Genomic DNA, 24,896 nt, shown 5'->3' on the forward strand with positions numbered 1-24,896 from the left:
AACTGCTTTTAGCCATGTTATCCACCTCCCATTGGATAACACGGCTAAGAACTGGTCTGAGCAGGCGTTAGATTTTGGTGATAGCGGGAATATTTCCATCGCTACGTCTGCCTTGCTAATAGGCGATCTGCTAATAGTTGTTCTGTCCTTCGGTCATGAGTGCCATGAGACCTGTCGGTGAGTTGGCGCTATACAAACCGAAGCTAACAATAACAATAACAATAACAATAGCGACGTTAGCGACTGCTTTCGGTCGCTAACAGGTTGGGTACGCCCACTTTGCATGTCAAACCGCTTGCTATCGGCTAAAAGCTGTCGCTAACATCAATTAGCGACAGCTTGCTAATAAAGCGATAGAATTATCACAGTTTAGAGGCCAAAAACGGCAGCTAAACCGCTGATAATTGCCTATCGCACCCCTTGGTAATATGCCCCAAAAGGTCTTGGTTAGCACCACACCTAAATATATAATGCAACCAGTCACAACCACACTCACTGAACCTGAATGGCTGTTAATTGTAGGATTTTCATCTCTACTATACCTTTGCCTGGCTTTGGGGCAAACAAGCGGGCTTTGGAGACCTACAAATTAGCAGGAAAGTAAAATATAGGGTGACTACTGTCCACCTGTGGTATTTTTCATTCCTGGTCAGGCAGCTCAGTCTGTGATTGAACCTTTTTGTTTGCACCTTTTTAAGGCATTGACCTGAATTGTGAATGCTGTAAAGCCTACATAATAGGTGTGTGCCAATTTTACATTCCCTTATTGAATGTATCACATAATAGTACCGGCATGCTCCTCACATTGTACGTCACTCCTTTGTTTGTCAGCATGTGCTTTGGTGAGGCATCACCCAGTAACCCTTTGGTGTGTTCCTTTTTTGCTGTGTGCTGTTTGTGGCATTGAACTATGTATGAGAAGATCATAATAACATGAAATGAGATCTAATGTGAAACTTTACAGAAAATATTTCGTAGATGGGGTATGACCTAGCAGCTATAGCCGATGGCTTTAGAACTAGGGAACTGGTTTTAAATCGCAACCTCCACCTAACATCCTGTGATTCTGGACAAATCACATACTTTCCTGTGTCTGATTCAGCTATAAGGTGCTTAAATGTTCTAGGACCAAGTTTATGCTATGGTAAACTGTGTGAAACTGCAAAGGTTTTCTTACCGTTTAACGTTATGCTCATGTCTGTTTTAGGTCTGTTTTGACATCACAGCTTTCTGTCGCTTATTGCTACCAATTCTTTTAAATATACATGCATGTGGCTTATGCTCCACTGAGAGTTTGGTTGTCATTTCACCTTATATGAAGTTCTTGCGTCAACTGGAAATTCAGAGGTAATATTTTACAGCTGAAAGTGTACACAATTATCACACTGTTTCTCGCATTCAGTTCTCTATCTTCTGTATGCATCCTATAAAGGAAGAAATCATATTTTGCTGCTTATTTTCCCAACAGTGGCATAGACAATAGGGCAGCCTTTAATGTGATTTACAGCATTTGTGGATGCAGCACAAGCAAACAGCAATTGCGCATCTTAGTATTTGCATAGGATACTAGAAAAAACATTTGTAATTGCCAATCTTTTTCTCTTTCTTTTAGCCCCAGTCCAATACCCTCCAAAATGTTAAGTCATTAAATGGAAAAGTGAATTTTACCAATGAATATAATCATATTGCATAATATATTACTGGCATTTTATTGGAATACTGTAAGATATATGGAAACCTTTAAAGGGATAAAAGTGACTTCTGAGCAGAAGAGACCAAACACCAGATTTTTGACAAATCTGTTACAACACATATGCAAGAAAGAAGGTATTACAGAGGCAGAAGATAATTTTTTTAGAGCATGGTGCGACCAGGCATATCAGAGCTCATTATACAGACTATCCAATGTGTCCGCTTAACTTCTGTTTCTTCTCCTCATAAACTTCTACTTCACACAGCGTAAGGTACTCGACTTCTGACGGAATAAGGATATGGATGTATTGGCCCTCCATTCCATTGCAGCAGAATACGGCAGGGCTGTAAATGTTTGCCTCAGAGAATACACCACAGCTGTGACAAAAGAGATACAAGGAACAAGTTTACGTAAGAATACATCTTTAGAAGTAATATCTTGCCACTGTTTTAATGACATTTATAATTTCCCACCACAAAAATCAATTTGGCTTTTGGTGTTTGGACCCTCTCCAATCCTAGCTTTCTTGATGGATTACTGCATACCATTTCTTTAAGTCGAGAATGTGACTGCTTTACCCATACTTCCCTTGTCTTGATGGAGAAACATTATTGCTACCTTACTAACATGTTACTGACCTTAATGGATGTTCGCTAGCCTTGACTTTCTAATGAACATGGACATCTCACAATAATACTTATTCTATGTATACCAACATCATGTGAGCTCCTCAGTTGGCCGATTATTATCTTCATATTCTCTCAAATTGAGTATGTCATAAATTGGTACACACCTCTTTCATCAATACACATTTGTCTTGAATCATCATTATCTGAGTTAGAAGTAGAGATGATTTCCTCATACTTTATATGATTAGCAAAATTCCTAGCCCAGGCTGAGGGTAACAACATTAGCAGTGATGAACATTAAAATGCCAGTACAGCAATCTGAATGTAGCAGCAAATACACATGATAAGCCCTACAAATTCCAGTCAAAGAAGTGAATGTGCTATGAAGTGCATTGGCCAAAGGTCACCATGTCTCAAATTCCCATCCCATGTCATGTATGAGGAAGTCTATTTCCAGGGTACACCTAGACCACAGATTACTGATAATGTACTTTTTCTAACATGGCTAATGTTCTCTGCATATCAAAATGGGTTGGTCCTGGGCTCTGTGTATGGTGATTTCAGACATTGAGGTATTTATTGATGAGGGTATAAACCCTTTCAATCAACAACCACAAAAGTCACTAAATTAGCTGTCTGCTAAGTTGGTACAAAAGCAATCAGGCTTAATTTAGAGTCAATTTGGAATATATTTAGGTCTCCCAAACAAGGGATACCTGCCTAATGCAATTTTTCTGTTCTCTCTCGAGCTTGTATTAAGCAAAGTACAGCAAGAATGGGCTGACGAATTGGGTACATAGGTCACAGAAAACCAATGGGCATACTGCTATGCACGCACCAAGACCATACCATAAAACAGCAGGCATAGACTTATTCACTATAAACACTTGCACAGAACGTACTATACTGCTGTCATGATAAACAGATATGAAGTAGTGTGGCTCACTGGTTAGAGGCGGCAGACCCGAGAGCAGAGAACGGCCCGGGACCAGGGTTCGATTCCCGGCGTGGCAGGTTTCTGGACCAGGGTCAGCGGACTCGATAATTCTCTCGCCTCAGTGCCCACTCTGATCAGCGATCACACTCGGCAACTCTGGGCATTAGCTTGCCTCATCTTCACTAACGGCCCCACCAGACCGCCGGGGATGCCTGGTCTCACCCTGGAGATACCCATTAAGGGACCATCTCTCAGGGAAGCCAGGAAGGGTTTCGCAGCGGTCGAAGCGCCTTGGGACCCTACGGGTAAGTAGTGCGCTATATAAATGCCTATAGATTTACATTTACATTTACATGATAGAAGACAGTGGCTGTCCGCAATGTGGAGCAGTAAATGCAGGTTTAATGCACTTAGCGTGGTACTGCCCAGGAGTGCGGGCATACTGGGGGAAGATATTTGATGCCCTGAGTCATATGTAAGGAGAGCAGCTGATGTAATAGTGATGTTGGGTTACGAGAAAGACATTCCTAAATCCAGCAGGAAGCTAGCAGCTATTGCCATCTTTCTGGCAAAGCTAAGATTAGCCATGCACTGGATGCAGGGCCAAATACCTACTCTACGAGACTGGCATACAGACTTAGCATACTGTTCTACACACTCAGAAAATTATAACCCTCTGATGCCAGTAAGATGTAGACCCAAGAATATATGGGGTCACTACCAACAGTATTTAAGATGGAATGTGCAGATAAAGAGGAAAGGACAACTTTGGAAGCTACTGGCATAGGGTAATCGCATATTAGATACACGCAATAAAATGCAAGAGGGATCCTGTAGAGGAGGTCTCTTTGGGCGTGCTCTAACTAAAAGAAGAATCTCAGAGTAAAGGAATAAAGGGGAGGTGAAATGATGGTTCTAGTCTGGGTTCAGATCAGAAGGTGCAATATCTGATTATCATGATTGGGTAATGCATTGAGAGCCATATTGTCACTGTCTGTAGATACAGCCTACTTGTATGTATAGTATACCATACGAATGATCACTGTGAAGATCAATAAGTAATTCATGTCATATTGTCATGAAATATACCGTTTAATAAAAATTGTAATGTATTTATGTAGCACACATAGAGTATTAAAATGAAACACAACACACAACATATCCTGAACCAGAAGAAATAGAGATATGCAATAGTAAAGTTTTACATGGATTCTATGCTTAAAGGCAAAAAGAGCAAATCACAGTCCTCTGGTCACGTACTAGGAGAAAGTCACATGTTCAGGCTGACTGCAATGAACTATGGGCGGTATACAGAGACCATATTAGTCCAGTGCGAAGAATCCAGAACCTCAGGAGTTTCAATGTTCATGTAGAGGAGTGCATGCTGCTGCCATCCAAGGCTCCAGGGACCAGTGGTCAGAGATTCTAGCCAGCAAGGGTAAGACAGGTCCATCTGCACGAGGTTAGTGAGTCAGTTGCAGGGAGGCCTCTGAAGTCTATTGTGTCAATGTAGCTCAGAGCAAGAGGTAAGTCAATTGACCTTTGGAGTCACTCAGTTAGCCTGGGATGAATAGAGCAGGCCCATTGTTTTTTCACAGAATGCAGGTTAGGCCCCAAGCAGCGTGGCAGTCCTCTGAAGAAAAAAGCTGCCCTTAAGCGGCAAGGCAGTCCTCTGGAGAGCACAGCAATCCTCAAACAGCAAACTATGGTTACATAAGGGAAAGTTCTACAAACAATGCAGGACTCAAGCAGTAGGCTAGTCTGCTGGGGAACACCTTAAGACTCAAGCAGCAGATCATTCCTCTAAAAAGAAAGCAGGTTTCAAGCAGCAGGGCAGTCCTTTGATTAACAAGGTAGCTCTTTATGTCCTCAGCTATTGGAATGTATTGAATAGTTGTTCCCGAGGTCCCATGTTTACAACTGGTGCCATCTGTTGAAGTGGGTGCATTTTCTAGTCTATCACCACATATGGTTTGGGAAAGTTCTTCCCATACCCTCCCAAGGATTCAATAAGTCTAGGGTCACAAAGACTAATGTTAGGTTTCTTTGTGTGTGCTGGAGGCAAGCCCTTTGAAATGTAAATGGGGCAGGGAACAGCTCAACCCACAACCCTCCGGGCTTAGCCCATCCTGCCTACTTCTAGTCACCTATTATTCATTCTTTATGTCCAAAATGCTCTTTTAATGGATGACCCATTAACAGACCTGGGTATCTGGACATTCCCAGAAGGCCTAAGAAGCTGATGGGCAGGAAAAGGCCAACATTCTAAAAATGGCTTTTTTAAAGAGGATTTTAAATTACAAATCATTTGAGTACAAACTTGACATTTCTACCTGCTCCAAATCAATGGTTCGGACTTAGTATATAAAATAAAGTGTGAACATGTTATACATTGGAAGTGATAGGCCTTAAGGTAGTGAAAAACACATTTTAGAATTCCTTCACTACCACGACATGTAAAACCCACAAACACATCTCCTATTTTTAAAATCTAATGCACCCTGCTCTATGGGACTTTAAGGCCCACCTCAGAGGTGACTTAAATGTATTTAAAAAAAAGGTTTAGGCTTCAAAAAAGATGTATTTTGTTAGGCAGAAAAAGCTGTTTAAAACTGCAATTCAGGCTGCTGTTGCACAGCTGAGGCATTTTTAATGGGCTTCTTTAGTGGACGGCACAATAAGTGCTTCAGGCTCACTAAGTAGCATTTAATTTTCAGACCCTGGATACGTAAGGTTAAAGCCAATGGCACCATGCTTGTGGGAGAGAGCACAAGCGTTTTGCAGTATTAAAGTGCACTGAGTCATTAAAGGCACCAAAAACAGTTTCAGCACAGGAAGGGGGGGAAGGCAAACATTTTGGGTGATCCTGCAGAGATGGCCAAGTCTAATAGGGGACAACTATGGAATGAATTTTAAAAACCATCCTCCAGCAGAAGAAAACTTAACTTAAGCCTTCGGAAATATGCGGGCAAACTATCTTTGCAGATACATGCAATTATATGCAATTATATGTGACATAATTTCTTTAAGAGGCAAAAATGTACTCTAATTTTACATAGGGCCCTATTACAATGTCGACCAGAGTTTCCGCTGCCCGACATCATCTCGGTCAAGAGGCCAAGCAACAACCAGTCGGGGGTCCTTACCGACATCTAGACGGTGGTCCGACAAACAAGTTATGGTGTATACTGTTCAGTAGCATTCCTATAGTGGGAGCATGTATTCAATTCATTGTAATAAAGGAGGTGCAGTTCATCCCTGCACCCCGTGGCAGGCACCACAAGGATCAACCAGAGGCCATGCTCCCAAAAGGGACCTGCTGGGGCCCCTGACATAAAGTTCCAACACCATTTCTGTGTCAGAAAGACCGGCACTGAAAGACTGCGGAAACCCGACATCGTAATCCCAGCAGTAGAACGAGCTGCACTTGGGATTACTGGCCACATTCCAGTCTGAATGACCATCCGGATTCTTTTCCAACTGATTAAAAGAAAGTCCTGTGCCCAGGTTGGGATGGGTAATAAATAGTGGTTATGCAAAAGCAAATGGCAATTCGTATTCAAAGAGACAAAGTAGACTCAATTGTGTGAGTTTCAAAAAATGCAATGTATCAGGCCCTCCTTTTTACGGAAGGTTGACATCAAAGAAAAAAGCTACCAGCCGACATGTGTTTCGTCAGACGGGCACTAGACCCGTGACTCTTCAGGGCTGTATGTAGTTCAAAGTTAACGGTTTGTTTGGCCGGTGATAACTCCAACCCGCGTAAAAGCTTGTAAAAGCGGAGTAAAATCGCATGGGAATTATGCGTGTTCCATGGGCGAGGACGGGCGGGTGCAACCGTCTTCGTGGCAATCTGTATGAAGGTCAGTATCTATGGAACGGTGTTGTCTCTCTTCGGTATAGGGAGATACCTATACCGCTTAGGCGCCAATCTTTCTGTATACGCCAAAACCCTCCACAGAACCCACAACTCTTTTCCAACTGCCTCCATCGTGATGGGGCGGTCGAAAAGAAATCTGACTGGCATATTACGATGCAGCCAGAAAGGCTCCGACCAGCGTTAGGAGCTGTTTCCAAACTTATCGTAATCAGGCCCTTAGTCTACATTTCTAAATAGGAACAACGTGCTAATTCTGAGTAAGCTAATGTGGATTTTTTCTTTTTTTATTTTAATACCATAATTAGAAATTAAATTAGACAGCAATGCATATTTTAAGACATGCACACACCTATTCCTACAAGCGCCCATTCACCACTAAATCTATACCTTATATCCTGACACCACTACATGTTCACTTACATGCTCATATACATATGAATTTGCAGTCTCACTATTGCATTTTCAATTAAAAATATGCAACTCAGAAAACTATAAACTCTTAGGTTAACACCCCACACATTTCAAAAGCTACACATGCACACACATACCCTCACACAATATCATAACTACATAATCCTAAACTCAAGCTACATTTACACACACAAACATTATAGAACCAATACACAGCAGAAAATATATGCTTTCACATAGCCACCCTACTTCTGGACTCAGACTGAACCAGCCCCATCATTATATACTGAGGAAACACTGCTTAACTACACTCTACACTAAAACAAAGAATCTTCTGTAATAAAGCAAATAGCCTGTGCTAACTCCCCAGACCAATGACTATGGGTTGTAATGTGACATATGTTGGCCTCCTGAGGCCATGTTCTTGAACGCTGTGTGCAGCTCTATGTAGTACTGCTTCTAATATCTGTAATGGTACTCTAGTGTAGTGGACTCAAAGGTATGGTTTAATGACATCACATGCAACAACACAGAGGTCCACTGGCTTGAAGTTTCTAAGTTTAATTCGCTCTGCAGTGGCCTGGCATGATTTTTGGTGGGTTTCGTGGTAACTCTTTCTGCTTACTGTGAATGTTATTGTTAAACCACTGGCATCATGATTCCACTCTGGAGGTATTACTTGTTGCCTTTTCTGGCATATCACTGTATGCAGAGGAGTGTTTCTAGTTGTCCCAGGCTGCTGATGTATACCTCTGCCTATCATCCTAGCTCAGTGTGAACTAGACATTAATCTATCTTCAGAGGCCACCAAGGAAAAACATACCTAAATGCTTGCTGGGATATGGGGCACCATAGCGGGATCCGTAAAATCAAGTGCAGAGTGGGAACCCCTGGTAAGGAACACATTTAGCTTTGAAACAATCCATTATGACTCTTTCCAATCAAATCATCTGGACACTTTAGCAGATTATAAAGAGCAATTATGGGAAGACCAGATGACTTGAGTAATAAAATGGAAACCCTCAGATAGGACATTGACTGACCTGTAACCAGGAGGATGAATCTGGAAATAAAGCAAATCAAGTGAACACCACAAGCTCTGTGAATCCCAAATATTTAAACTGCTAGAGACAAGTCAAACTTAACACTCATAAAATATAAGGAGTTGGATAGCTGCTTGATAGAAATTGGGTTTCAGGTTGGCAGAGATGTGTACCCTATCTAAGCAGGAACCACAATCATATTCAGGTTAAGTCAGATACACACCCTATAGTAACCTGTGCTTACCCTCTGGTAGCTGAGCACAGAGCAGACAGGCTTAACTTAAGAGCCAATGCATAAGTATTTGTGTAACACTACAAACAGTAACACAGTGAAAACACCACAAAATGACTCCACACCCATTTAGAAAAATAGATTATGTTTTTATGAATAAAACGTAACTGAAGCAACAAAAATCCAATCAATAGAAGTTGAAATATTAATTTCTAAAGATTAACTGTAAAAATAGCTCTTAGAATGAATACTTGCTTATAAGGGTTAACTGATCGCACAGGACCGGAGCAAAATCAAAAGCTTAGGCTGACTGTGATAGAGAGTGGGCTGGATACAGGAGCCTGGCAAGGCCCACTGAACAAAGTATTTTGATCCTAGTTGTAACAGCAAGAAACAGGATGCAGCCGATCAATATGTCCGTGTCGATCCCGCAGTTGAGGTGAGGTATCAATTTTCCCCATGCAACAATGGTAATGCACTGGTTCAGAAAGGCAAAACCATGATTCGTTAGTTTCCCAAATAGATGTGCTGGGTTATTCCATACTGTCGGAGTTGATGAGGTATTTCCAATGCGGCGGTACTTAAGGAGTAGTGCTGGTTACAAATGCCATGTGCTGAGCCTATTCCTGAAACAGCAGAAATGCATCAATTCTACTTCCTGCAGCAGAGAATTCGTTGGTTCGACAGGAGAAAGCAACTGGAATTCACTTCCAATGGACCAGGCATAGAATCAGGAAGTGAGACTTTGATATCCCTTAGTCTCAAAACAGAAGGCAAGCCAGCTTACCATTGGAGATCACTCTGGATGAAAGCAACAGTCCAGTTCTTCATCAGCAGGGGCAGACAGTAAAAGGCAGCCGGGCAGCACAGCAGAAAAATAGTTCTTCCAGAGCAACAATCCAGCAGAAGGACAGTTCTTGTAGCAGCACAGCAGTCCTTGCTGGCAAGGTTTCTTTACAGGACCAAAAATGCCTGATTTAGTGGGGTTAGAGATCCAGTACTTATACCCAGTTGTGCCTTTGAAATGGAGGTGACTTCCAAAAGGGGATTTATAGTGCATATAGGTCCTCCCTTCCCAGCTCTGTCAGAACAAAAACTGTTCAAAAAGGGATAATTTACAATTAAGAGTCATACAATTGAGAGCTTAGATGTTCTGGCAAAATTCTATTACTACTCTGAGAAGAAGTATCCAGACTGTCAGGTGAGCAGGAGTGATCTCCTTCCACAAATATTTGAATTCGCTCTTTCAGGAAATTTTCACAACAATCCTACATAAGGGACTCTTGATAACACCCATCACAGACATGTGTAGAATGAATGTGGTCCAATATAATTTGAGAATTTCCACAGGTACCACATTGGAGAAGGATGATCAAATTCGGTTCTTCTTAGATCAAGTAGCCTATTGTGCAGTTCCTGACATGCTGAACACCCAACTGTTGGTCCATGGTGAACTGAAGGAAAACTACAAGATGGAAACATGTCATATGTCATATGACATTCATAAATGAACTTCAGCAAGCAGATGGGAGACACCTAGACTTCACTGGAGAAGGGAAATGAGGAAGGGATTTGGAGAATTAACACCCTCTCAGTTGGTCTATCTTAATCTATAATCAGGAGCCAACAAATAGTGACTCATAATGCATAACTGAATTTGATGGCAATATGAGAGCTTTTTGCAGAACAATGTCATACATTCACCCCAGTACAGAGATCTGGGCCTAAATCCATCGTTTTTTGCACTCCACACCACCCCAGTTCAGACATGGCCATATGCAAATCAGCCTTTACCCTGTGCCTCATGGGAACAGTCCAGCCCGAACTGCCAAGCCATGTTTTTCCTGGACCGGAATCAAGCATCCTAGGACCGGTTTCTGGCTATCAGCCGTGTTCAGCCAGGATAGCTTGACTCCAGTGGTGTGGAGAGCATGGGACTCACGTCTGAGCATACCCATCCCACTCGGGGTGACAAATGCAAAAACAACAATTGATGGACAGAATGCAGAACAGTGTCATACATTGACCCCAGTACAGAGATCTGGGCCTAAATACATCGTTTTTTTGCACTCCACACCACCCCAGTTCAGACATGGCCATATGGGGTGGTGTGGAGTGCAAAAAAACGATGGATTTAGGCCCAGATCTCTGTACTGGGGTGAATGTATGACATTGTTCTGCATTCTGTCCATCAACTGTGGTGTTGGCATTTGTCACCCCGAGTGGGATACGTATGGGATAGGTATGGGATAGGTATGTTCTTAAAACAATCAGGAAAGTGCTACCATTTTTGGAACAAGAACATAGGAAAACAGTGGTCACCGGTCTAGTCCTATCTCGGCTAGACTACTGTAACAGCCTCATGCTGAATGCTCAATCCAGCATACTGAACAAACTACAGGTCAGTAACTACAGACACTACAGAATGCCGCCGCATGCCTGATAACAGATACGCCCAAATTTGCATCCGTGGCACAGGACCTGGCAAAACTTCACTGGTTGCCAGTGCGGAAGCGAATCACCTTTAAATCACTCTGTGTGGTCTTCAAAGCACTTCATGATCTGGGCCCCAAATGCATGAAGGAATTAATCTTCTGGTACAAACCTGCAAGATCTCTCAGATCTGGTCAGCAGGCCTTGGTATCAGTCCCCAGAGTCAAGAGAGCTAGATGGGGTGGGAGGAACTTTTCCTCAGGAGCAGCAGTAGCCTGGAACAAGCTTCCCCTCCACATCAGACAATTGCCCAATCTCCTATCCTTTAGAAAGGCACTGAAGACTTGGCTCTTTACCCATTAAATCACCTACCCACACACCAGTTTTAAATCCGCCAGCGCCAGGACACCTCCGGGTAACAGAGCACTCTACAAATGTAAAAAATAAATAAATAAATAAATATGCTCAGACGTGAGTCCCATGCTCTCCACACCACTGGAGTCAAGCTATCCTGGCTGAAGACGGCTGATAGCCAGAAACCGGTCCTAGGATGCTTGATTCCGGTCCAGGAAAGACATGGCTTGGCAGTTCGGGCTGGACTGTTCCCATGAGGCACAAGGTCAAGGCTGATTTGCATATGGCCATGTCTGAACTGGGGTGGTATGGAGTGCAAAGAAAATGATGGATTTAGGCCCAGATCTCTGTACTGGGGTGAATGTATGACATTGTTCTCCACTCTGTTAATCAACTGTGGTTTCTGTATAATTCTCTTCACCCAGCCTTGCTCTCCTATCTCCAATCTCTTTCATCCTCCAACGATATTCCTTTGGATCGCAGACCTACTCCCCTTTCATTGGAAGCTTCTCCTTCTGCATCTGCTCTATATAATTCTTTCCGTTTTGTTTCTGATAGGTTGAAATCCCGTATTGAACTTGCATGGGAGCTAGATCTTTCTCAGAGTTGGCCTGTACTTTTTTGGGATAAAATTTGTACTAAACTTCACAAGACCTCTAGAGCTGCTAACACCACCCAAACTTTATTTTTCATTTAACATAGAACTTTACTTACTCCACTTGCTTTGTCCCATTTTTCATCAGAAACCCCTCCTACCTGTTGGTCCTGCCCCTGTCCCTCTGCTGATCTTAAACATATGTTGTTTGAATGCCCACCTACCTCCCAGTTCTGGCAGTTAGTTTGGCGGCAAATTCAAAGGATTTTCCATTTTCAGGTCCCCTTTTCGCCCTCACTAGTTTTTCTCGGATCCCTCTCTTCAGACCTTCCTCAATCTCCCAACCACTACCCTTTACTTGACCTTTTCATCGCTCTCGCCTTTCATATTGTTACTTCTAACTGGAAACAGGCCACAGATATTTCTTATCAGTCCTGGTGGAATGCAATCTGTTTCAATCATCGTTTAGACACAATTATGTACCCCCCATTTCCCTAGCTATAAAACGTGACCTGATTTGGCTCCCTTTGGTAACTTACCTCTCTTCTTCTTTGTTCATCCCTCTCATACACCTGAAATAGTCAAAGTTCGCAAAACCCCATGAATTGCTCATTACCTGATTTCTATTTTTACTAGATTACTTATAACTATTAAGTCTTAATATACTATGTTTTTACTTATGGTATTGCTTTTTAATGATATGTTCATAACCTTTCATGCTTGTAATGTTTACTTTTTTATGAAATTATTATTGTTATTACATTGTTTATTTCTTTGATCCGCTTACTGTAACTCTTCTCTCCCTTTCCCCTTCCCTCCTTCCCCCTTTTTCTTCTCCTCAATAAATCAAACTTAAAAAAAACCTGTGGTTTCTGATTTAATTTAAGGCGAACAACCTTTGATCCGCTGTTAGGATGGGGTAAATTACCCTTTCCAAATGGTAGAAAGGCTGCCCACTTTCTTTATTATAAATGACCACCAATTATGGAGTCATTTATAAAGACATTTACAGCAACCAAAGTCATTGCAGTACCTGTCAATGCATTTTGCTCTCCAAAGGACATAGCTCCATAGTAAATAGCAAAATCACTAAATCTGATTTCATTTCTGCAAAGAGAGAAGGAAATGTTCCCGTCACCATGGGAGTCTTCCTGTTGTTACTGTTCCTTACTGCCACGTGCTAACCTTTAAATGGCGCTACTTAAAATGATACTTTGAGATATCAAAAGAATTGTTGCATTAAACCTGACTTGTTTCTCAATAGAACTTAATGCAACTTTTTTACAAATGACAACGGAAGACAGTTACCTCTTTGTTGGCTAAAGTTTCCAATGACTGTTCATACAGCCTTCTGCCCTCCTGGGGAGAGGTGTGAATAACTCTCATGAAGAAACACAAAGGGTGTGCAGAGGGAAGAAATGTGATGCCTCCAGACAGAACAGTAGTCTGATTGACTGGTGAGTTGCCAAATCCCCTTATGCTTGCAGTGGGCATACAAGTGGCACCCCGGCACCTAGACCTAAGATCACATCATAACTGGAGAGAGGACCGAAAACGGATTGCCTGTTGTTTCCAAGAACCAGCCTAAAGAAGCTGCACCAAAGACTGGGTTGCATCTACTGCACCTTGGACTACCAAATAAAGTACTGAATAAGTGGAGTTTTGCTTGAGGAAATATCATCCCCACCACTCAGGCAGAGAAGGTGACTCTAAGGGCCATTTGGGTGCCTCCATGTTACAGCCCCAGGGCCATAAAAGCTGAAAATCCTTCTTTGGGGTGGTGGCCAAGAACAACTGACAGCCGCTGTCATCCAAAGTGCAGCCAGGGAGACCAAGTCCCAACCCTGAAAAAATGTCACCAGAGTTTGCTGGATCCACCATCTTCGTGGACTTCAGGGTGGCCACAGGAAGATCCCAGAAACCAGCTAAGCATTTGTGAGCCTCGCTATCAAGACCACTAAATTTATTCTTATGGCGGGTTGCCCATATACCCGGAAACTTAACTGGAGACCGTTTTCTTTGTGATGCAGCTGTTCTGTTGGGCCTTATTGATCCCAGTGACTGGCTTCCAGTTGGAATTGGTTGCCACAAGAGTGCATTTGGAGCCATGTTAAAGTTACACGTTGTGGCTAACCCTAAACTTCAAGTTGCAGTAGATTATAATTATTTATTGTACTATGTGAAAAGCTGTGATTCATTGTTTCTTTACCAACTCCTATCTCCAGAACCCTCAGGTGGATTTTTGTTATTGAGGTGTCTATTTAAAGACAAAAATACATTCAATCTGCAGGTCTGGGGTTAGCCAACACAATTACATGTATAATATACTTACTTAAAGGGGATCTCAGCCACTTCCTCTTAATCCATTGGTTTACTGTTGTGTCATTTATATTTTGCTATCACCTTCCATAGCTTAAGTCATGCGGCAATGAGTCAGCCTTCTTCATCCACTGGCTAACTTCACTATGAGTGACTGCATTTACCTTTTTTCTCAAGTAGCACATCTGTGCACAAGGCAGTTCTCTTAAGTGTCAGTGTTTTTGCTTTTCCTTTCTTATAACTTTAATGTTGCCTTTGTTTGCAGCACTGAAGAGGCTAGCACGATTATTTCTACCAGATAACATTCCTGCTTTATCAGTTCCAGTCTCCTGCCAATGCTATTGTAAGTTCGTTTTGAAGCAATTTGTTGCACAGCATAACATATTGTGTCCATTTGAAACTGTTCTGCATTAAGGTACTCACTTTTCACTGTGAAGTTAATACACAAACCAACAGCTACAATATTATACATGACGATTTGTGAGCAGACAGTTCTTCAGGGTACGTTGTTCTGGACTCCTTTAATCAATAGTTCTTTAACAAAATGTCTGGGAAGAAAAGCAGCATTTATCTAAGCCTGGTCAGGGACCTTCTCTCCTTTCTAGAGGTTTGCTAAGTTTTTTGTACTCACGGAGTTCTGAAAAACTCTGCCCCACGTATCAGAGTTTTTTCTCATTCACCAGCAAGAAAAATCCAATACTAGACCACTCCCCTGCAAGATTTCCCAATGCAGGCGGTCACGGATGGTTGCAACCAGTCATGTTGAGAAAACGTCCTGATTTCACATTGCTGGACAAACACCCATCAGTAAAAATAACTGTAAATGGCATGAGGTAACCCTCTCCACCACTCTTGGAACTCGGCGTATACTGGAGGAGTTTTCTCATCAATGTGCAAAGTTCCATGTAGTGGAACTCATGAACTACGCCCATCCTCACGTTTTTCCTGTTTCATTTGTGGCACTTGTAAACCTCCTCTTTTAATTTCCTTCTTCCTTTTTTGTCAATTTCTTTCTTTCTTTCTTTCTTTCTTTCTTTCTTTCTTTCTTTCTTTCTTTCTTTCTTTCTTTCTTTCTTTCTTTCTTTCTCTCTTTCCTTCCTTGTGCCTTGGCTTGTCTCCTTCTTTCTAGGTTTCTGTTCTCATGTCTTACCTTCTTGTTTTCTTTCCTTCTTGCCTTCATTTCTTTTTCTTTCTTCCTTTCTTTCTTCTTACTTTTTTTCTTTCTTGCTCTCTTTGCCTTTTTCGTTCCCACTTTCCTTCTTTCTTCCTTTCTTCTTTCTTACTATCTTTTGTTCTTTCCTTTCTTTTTTCTTTCCTTCCAAATTTCATAACAGCTGTCTTTCCTTCTCGCTTTTTTCCTTATTCTTCCTCCCTTCCTGTATTCGTGCTTTCTTTTTTGCTTTCTGTCCTTCTTGCCTATTTCTTTCCTTTGTTCTTTCTTTTCTTCATGCTTACTTTCTTTACGTCTTGCTTTCTTACTTGCAGTATTTCTTGCCATTTTGCTTTGTCTATTCACTTCTTGTTTTCTTTCTTTCTTTTTTTCTGTTTCTTTCTTGCTTTTTCAAAGGTGGGAGAATGGCTGCCAATGGCTGCACAATTGGCTTTTTTAGGTCTGTGTTAGCAAAGTCCATTCGATTTTACTAAAATTATGTGTGTGATATAGTTACTTACAGGGGAATTCAGCCACACGTAATCCATTTGTCTGTAGTAATTACAAAAACCATGAAAAAACAAGAATAGGCAAAATTCTGGTGGACAATGCCAGAACTATTGACTTTGCCAATACTTGCTAATTTGGTATTACAGTGCTGCGTTTTCTACGTTTTCAACTGTTTTGTTACTTATACGTGCTTGTCACAATTCTGACTGCTCTGACAGCTACCCAGGACTGATATAAGGTTTTACAATCGCACCTGAATGAACCTGATATGGAATTTAGACTTTATTACATGGTGAGGTCACATGACCACACCATATCATTAACCACTAACCTGATAGATTCAAGCAATTTTCTGACTGCTTTGTTCTGCAAACTTCAAACTCTACACGTTAGTTTATGGTAGTGTGGCGTAGATTACTTAGCAGTGGAAATAATGCAGCTTCACTAAGGCACACTTCAGTTCAGCTAAAAGGTCGGTTTGAAGGAGCATTTCCTTCCCGACCTTGGTGGGTCTAGCTGACTATCTCTGCCACAGTATCTTGCAAACCTGAAATCTGCAGCGAATATAATTTTCAGGTTTTTGAGCTTTGGGTAGGATGTGGACTATGGATGACCCCCATATTTATTGACAGTACAAATGGAGTAACTTAGAGTCTGCACCCCAGTCTTAACACTGTTTTGGTCCTTGCTGTTTCAGTGGCATTATGGCTTATTATCCATCAAACTCTGAGAAAGAAGGTTTCAGGCATTGTGTCTTAGCTTTGATAATTGAATTAACAGTGGGAGGATAACAGGGGTTCAAAACATTATTGCTTACTAAAAGTACTACAGTTCATAGAACTATATCAATGACTTACATAGGGTTGTCAAAATTTGGAGAGTCTCCTACACGAATTTCAGCCAACATCAGGCGTTTTTGGCAACAGTCCTTTCTGTTAAATACCTTGATTGCAGATATTTTGTAGGTCTTTCTCAGATCCAGCCTCCACCAGGGACCAATTTGTTTTTCACTATGGGTGCAGGAAGAGTGGTCAAAAACATCATCCGTATTTCCATCTATGGCAAGAGAAGCAGTAGCCCATGGTTTTCCCTCAAACCGAGAACTCTGACTGGCAATTCCTTGCTTTGCTATATTAGTTTCTGGAAGAATGAAGAACATAAAGAGATTTGACTCAACAAGAATAGACAAGGCTGCATAATCATCAAACATTTATGCAAGCTGCACCTAATGAAGGCTAAACAAGCAAGCAACCATGAGAGAGAGGGGAAGTCTGGGAGCATTATTGGGTGTACATGCTCATGTACCACCACAGGCTCACACATTTCTCAGACATCTGAAGTTGAAGCCTAGCAATGATCTCTGGGCTATATGTATGAACGTTAGGAATATTGAATTCCTAATTGAGATTTTTAGCACATTGAAATTCGGAACTCACTATTCTTAATTTATCTAACACTTTTGAGTTTCAATACTGATTTGTAGGTTATATAGTAATATTTATATTTTGCTCCTTAGTTCTGTGAAGTCTCCACTAAGACATGCCTTTGAACAGAAAAAGGTATATAAAATGTATTAGCTCCCCAAATCATTTGATTGAAGGGTATGTAAAATACGCCAAGTCCAGAGTGCTAATATGACAAAGTATATATATTAAAAAGAGTGCTCAATTAGGCCCACATGCATCATTGTGTCATTTTGCATTTCTTAATTTGCGAAAAATAAGGAATCGCAAATTAAGAAGTGCAAAATGCTATGCATCATTTTTTTTTTAAACATGAATGTTGAAAAAAAAACATTTAAAGCATTTTAAACACTTTTTCCAAATTTACCGAGTGGTTCAACCACTCGGTAAATTTGGAACCCTAATTGCAAATTTCCACTTGTCAAAGTAGATGCATTGCTTTTAAGAAGTCGCACATCTGCGACTTCTTAAAAGCACCCGCAATTTTAGAACTCGCAACAATGTTGCGAATTCTAAAATTGCTTCATGCATCCCAAAAAGCACTTTTGCATTCGCAAACGGCCGATTTTAAGTAATCGCACCGTTTGCGACTACAAAAATGCTTGATGCATGTGGGCCTTAGTGTCTATAATAATACACTGAAAGTGCAGCATCAGTCGGTCCAAAAAGAATTTAAGATGTCTTGCCCTTCCTTCAAATGGTGCATTCTTTAGAAAATGTGGAATATGATCCAACTGAAGAGCTATTAGTGTCTCTATACAATCAAGCATTACATACCATTGTTTCTCAGTTGGGATGGCTCTATGCAAAGCAGAAGAATAACCCTGACTAAAACTGAGTAGATATATGACTCAACTTCCACGTCTATTCTAAAATGCAAAGAAAGTAATTTTCACCTAAACACCCTGACATCTGAAGAACAGCTATATAGATAGTACTATGGCACATCAGTGGGAGCCATGACTGCTTCAATTTTGGTTAATATTTATGTTGATCTATTTGAAGAAGTGCTACACCCTTAAAACAATCCATAGAAAGAATGTACAGCTATGTGGTGACATTATAGAGATAGCATGTTCTGTACTTGCCAGTCAACTCACTCACACTTGACAACCTAACATGATTGTATTTATTCCTGCTTCTACTATGTTTCACATGGTCATTGGCTCAGAGAGTTTTTGTTCTATGTCTCAATATAGATTCATTTTTAAAAAGGCCTTCGAACATAGGAGCATTACATGGCAATTGATAAACTACCGTACTACATCATACATTTTGCCAACCTTTACACATTGGGACAGTCAGAGGTAGGTGAATTATGAGCATTCAAGACCTGCGAGATAGCTTATTACAAAATTGACCAAAGTTGCATCAATGTTCAGTTCATTTATGAGATTTACCTACAGTCACAGGGCACTATACCTGTGCGACCTGCAACATGGAAACCATGGCCTGGCAGACCAAGCATGACTTTTAGAAATATTTTAATTGGGAACATACTGATTGCAAATGTTAGACATTGGGTGTCTGATTGGCAGAGGTATGTACCTTGTCCTAGCAGGATCAACAATTATTGTCTGTTTACTTCAGATTCACACCCAGAATTAACCTGTGCTCACCCTCAGGTAGCTTGGCACAGAGCAGTCAGGCTTCACTTAAAATCAGTGTTTATAGTATATTGTTAGACCTGACATCATTGGTGTGAGCCTCCCTTCCATTTTTGACAGATTGCCTCCTCTGTTTTGATATGTTTTTGCTGGATTTATGCTTTTGGCACTGTGCCACTGCTAATCAGTGCCACATTGCAAGTGCTCCCTATGTTAAATTGATGTACTGATTGGTTATTCCACAATTGGGTTATTTGATGTACTGTCAGCCCTAGTACAGTGTACCCTGTGTGCTCAGGGCTTGAAGATCAAGTGCTGCTGGTGGGCTTGCATCTCCGGTTGTGCCACCCACAGAAGCAGCTTGTAAAGTATGTCTCAGGCCTGCCATTGCAAGGCCTGTGTGCAGTCTAGCACAGCCATGTCGACTTGGCCAAGTGCACCCACTTTCCAGTCCCTAAAACTTTCATTTGCTTCATATTAGACACCCCTATGGTAGGCCCAAGGGCAGGGTGCATTGTAAGTAGAAGCCAGGACATGCCTTGATGTGTGTAGCATGTTCTAATAGTGAATTACAGCCATTTTCACTATTGAAGGCTACCTTTTCTGATTGACCAGAATGGGCAGTGAAGATTATTATATTCTTATAATCCTAACTGACTCAGGGAACATGGTAGAAATTCGAATTTAGTATGCCTGAACTCAGAATAAAAAAATACATCTTTTAGTAAAGTTTATTTTAATTATCTGTCTTTGCAAAAACCACTTTTAGAGAGTAGGTATTTGCTTGCCTAACCATTTGAGCCCGCCTCTGCTGAGTTGTGTATTCCTTGTCTGGGTTTGTGTGTGACAGGGCTGGGGAAATTCCAGTAGACAGTCTGGGACAGCCCAGTGGTGAATAGGGAGATTTACATCCAGATGGGAGGGGGAGAGTGCACCTGGGACCTGAATAGGGCTAGGCTTCCCTCTACAATGCTGGCTCCACCCACTGTGGATTGTCTGATGTCTCTGCCCTGCACATTGAAAGGAGAAGAGGAATCCTGTCAACAGAATGCTCCAGAGCTGTATCTTGCCTCCCCTTTGCTGGCTCCCCCTCCTGTGGGGCAGCTGATGTCTCTGCCCTTCACAGTGAAACGAAGAGGAGAGTCATGTCAACGAAATGCTCAGGAACAGGTTTGAACTACGCAGAGGCATCTCTGCCTTCAGAGAACAAAGGATTTTGGGGTATAAATATTGGGACCCAGTCCCACAGACTTTAGATCACTTCTGGAACAAGAAACCTTTCTGCCAAGGAGAAGAACCAAGGAAACTGCAGGAGTTTGGACTGCCCCTCTGCCAGTGTGCTGTTTACTGAGTTGACCTGCAGTGTTTGCTTTATTGCCAAGGGAAAGGAGAAGGAACTTTGTAAGGACTTTCACCTACAGAATAGTCTCCAAGGGCTTGAACTGTGCTTGCCTCCTGCTGAAGTCTCAGGGCCAAAATACTTCACCTCCAGCTCCCTCCTGAATTTCCTTGCTCGGAATTCTGACTCCAGTCACATGTATGCCGCTGAAAGCACGACGCATCGGGAAGAAGCGTGTCGCCGCCGCAGCTGAAATTGTCACAACGCCGGAGAAGCGAGCGTTCGCCACATCTCCCTGGAAGCATGTGTTCATCGAAGCTGCCTGCTGTCGCATCACCGGAGAAGCAGAACGCCATTGAGAGAGGCTCCATTGCATCGCCAGAGAAGCGCATTGCAGGGCCTGCTGTGGCTCCAAAGTACAGAGTCGCCGCAAGGCTGCCAGGGCGTCATTGCATCGTCATCCCATCACCGTATCAAGGGCGCCATCTTCTTGCATCGCAACTGGATCATCGCACGTCATCGCATCGTATCAAGGCGCCATCTTGCGCACCGCAACAGGTCGAGAATCTACGCATCACCTCTGCACCGGTAAGGCTCACTACGAGTCACCTACTCTGCGCAAGCATTGAGGAAGGACGCAACCATTCCCCCGGGTCACGGAAACCGACGCATCTCCCCTTCTGCAAGTCCTTTTGTTTATTTTGTGTTACACATCCAGGGGTTTTGTTGAGAACTTTGTTGCATCTACCATCAACTTGAACTGAGAGACTTTAATCATCTTTTAAGTAATCTTAAGTGTAGTATTCTGGATTTTTGTCGTTTGTGGTCTTGTGTTTAAGTGGAGAAGTGTGGCTCACTGGTTAGAGGAGGCAGACCTGGAAGCAGAGGTCAGCCCGGGACCAGGGTTCAATTCCCAGGTCAGCGGGGTCTTGAGTCCTAAAATGTCCTTGGACTCGACAATTCTCGCTCCGGTGCCTACTCGATTCACGGGTTCACACTCTGCGACTCTGGGCAATAGCTTGCTTAATCTCCACAACGGCCCCTCGTGGCGGGATGCCTGGCTTTCACCTTGCGGATACCCTGCCGGGGTATCTCACAGGGGAATACCAGGACGGGTTCCCTAAGCAAGCGCCTTGATGCCTTCGGGTGATACGTGCGCTGTATAAATTGCAATACAAGTCTATATAAAGAATACTTATTTTTTTATAAAACCTGTGTTGTGTCCATCTGTAGTGTTATCACTGTATTACTGTGTATATCCACAAATGCTTAACACACTGCCTCTGAGATAAGCCTATCTGCTCATGCCAAGCTACCAAGGGGGTGAGCAGGGGTTATTAAGGAGTGTAATCCCCTTATCCTGACTTAGAAGTAAGGGTCCCTATTTGGACAAGGGTGATAACCATTGCCAACTAGAGACCCCCAGATCTAACATATATGTACAATACTTCAAACAGTAAGACAGTGAATACACCCCACAAAAACATACCACAGATTAGATCAATAGTACTTAATGTAATTAACAGCACAAGACCAACATTACAAAAATTAAATAAATATGCCCAGAGGTATGAATTTTTAAAGAATACATTGAAATGATGCTTAAAAGCATACAGCGCCAACTGGGACTTTCTGTTTGCACTAGACCGAGTAAAATCCAAAAGTTTAGGCCGACGACGATAGAATGTGGGTTAATTTGGGGACAAGCCCTGTAGTTGAGTCATCAACAGAGCCAAGATGTGTAAAGAAATTAGGTGATGTGTTGATGTTGAACCACAGGAGGAAGGCAGTGCATCTGCTCCGAGCAATGCAAAGTCAAGGATGCATCAGGAATAGATGTGATACGCTGAGCAGTCAGTGATGCGATGTCCTCTAGTCCATGGCAACAGAGATGCATCACGGTTTATGGAGATACGCTTGTTCCAATGTGTTCAATGACGTCAATGCATAGATTTCTGCTGGAGTACCACTTAAATACTCAAATACAAGGTCCCAGGACTGGGTTGGCACAACTTGGCAGAGCATAACTCAGAAATGGCAGAGTCAATGTGCTATAGCAGGGTGAGTTGGGAGTCACTAATGTCCCTGAGACTTTATAACAGAAGGAAACTCAGCAAGCTCTTGGAGTCACTCTAGTGCACATACAGGTTTTCTCTCCGGGCAAGGATGGCATGAGGCACCATTAGTTTAAGGCTTGGCTAAGGGTATTAAATTGCAAGTCACCAATGCAGGCTCCAATATTTTTAGAGTATAAGGTGAACACACGATCGGAGGCTGTTGTTCTCCTTACAGAAAGTCGTTTTTAGATATCACAATTGCTTTGGGGAAATTTTTAAAAGCAACAAGAGAAGCTGTAACGGAGACATCCAAGGAAGTTGAGAAATTTTAAGATATTAAGATGTAAAATATGGAAAATGTTAATTTAATGTTTTAATGGTTTTAAATGTGTATAGAATGTTAAAATGAACTATGATGTAACATTCTCTATTGCTAAGTGGATCCATGGCCTTGTGTATGGTTTATAGACTATTGTCTAAATTAACTTTGTTTTACTACTACAATGCAGGCTCCGAGACAGGTTTTACGTGTGTGGAACAATCAGTGCTGCAGGTGTATTAGTAGCATTTAATATACAGGCCCTAGGCACATGTAGAGCACTTTACTGGAGACTTATAAGTTAATTAGAAATGCTAATTCTTGATGGGTCAATCTAACAAGGTTTAGGGGGAGAGCACATGCACTTTAGCACCAATTAGGTGTTGTAAAGTGCAGAGAGTCCTTAAACCACCATAAAAAGATCAGCAAATTTGAAGGCGAACAGGAAAACCTAGTGGAAGACCACCCTAAGGCTGACAGGTCAGACCGTAACACTACACATGTTAGATGTATGGTTTGATTTGTCCATGACAGCTAAGATACATTAGTTTGATATGCAGGAAATGGAGAACCGTCACCAGAATGCAATAGTATGCCTGTGCTGTAAAGCAAAGGAAACTGAATTTTAAGCTTGACACCCATTTTAGGGAAGTCAACCAGCATTTTCAAATGGTGGAACTTGAGCACATTGCAGCACCCAAACAAACAATTGCTACATGAAGAGCAACAATGGATATTTTCTCAACGAGAGGATGCTCAGGGACTGAATGGACATTTGTAATTAATTATTGTAAAATATTGATAGTCAACAAAAGCTTTTTTTCTACCTTTATTTCAAAACTTGACTATTTTATACTTATTCTGCACATGTTGTTGCATAGATAATAGCTTTTTCTTTGCAAGTGAAGTAATTCTTTTGAAATCAGCCTTAAATGTGCCCTTATTTCTTTCTATTATGGCTCATTGATTTATATAGGTAGAGGGGGGATTTCTCTGTTTAAGATGACACCTGTGTACCATAGCCTCTTATATATTACTCTTTTGAAGATTTACCAATATGTGTGGTTTAGCCATGGTAGTTTGGCTTGCAACATTGACACCTTTGTGCATTGTAATCGTATAATGGCTGCTCCTTTATTTGTATACTATTAGTCAGTGCACATTTTTTACTCTTCAACATATTTCCTTTCAAATGAATGCCTGACCAAGAATTGGTCCATGGATGCTTATATTATTGTTGTTTTGAAGAAAATCACAAGAAAGTAATCTTTACTCTGCTACCTACTTTACAGGGTAGCCACTTTACCTTATGTGCAAAAAGAGACTGGTTCATGAATGTGTGTATTAACTGTAAACTATTTTTCAATTTATGAGGCTTCCCTTATTGACAATGATGGGCTTGTAGTATGATTGATGACTCCCTTTTTCCTTTTAATTTAAATTCCCCATTTTATAATGTGCTTGTTATGGCAATTATGAAAATACTTTTGGGTTATTGCTGCATTGCATATTGAATATGTGGGGGACTCCAGAGTCCCTTGCTTCAAAATGGTAGTATCTGTGTGATGCTCTTTGTACTAAAATCCTCACCCAGATTCATCTCAGTTGATACTGTTGTGTCCTCCCCAGACCCGGAGCATGCATACAAATTCACTACACACAGAGCATTAGATTGTACCTCTTAATTACTCAGCATACCATCACAGTCTGTTCTCACATTACGTCATAACCATTAATAAACAAACTTTAACACCTCCCAGCCAGTTACGTACTTCCTTTATTTAGTTCGCTCTGAACCGCAAGGGTCCTAGAACACATAGTCTCACAACACTGTATCTCTCCCTTTATTAAATAAAAAGTACAAACAACAATGTCATTATATTTCTTCAATGAGTTCTTATGGCACTCACAGCAGTCAGTCAGAG

General features: G+C 41.6%; 1 pseudogene; it reads right to left on the reverse strand.

Annotated features, from left to right (window-relative positions):
• Positions 1-1,898: 1,898 nt before the first annotated feature.
• Positions 1,899-24,896, reverse strand: part of LOC147724918 (fucolectin pseudogene) — a 115,415-nt pseudogene continuing 92,417 nt past the window's right edge.

This window comes from Lissotriton vulgaris, chromosome 4_1 (assembly GCF_964263255.1).
Source record: "Lissotriton vulgaris chromosome 4_1, aLisVul1.2, whole genome shotgun sequence".
Lineage (NCBI taxonomy): Eukaryota > Metazoa > Chordata > Amphibia > Caudata > Salamandridae > Lissotriton > Lissotriton vulgaris.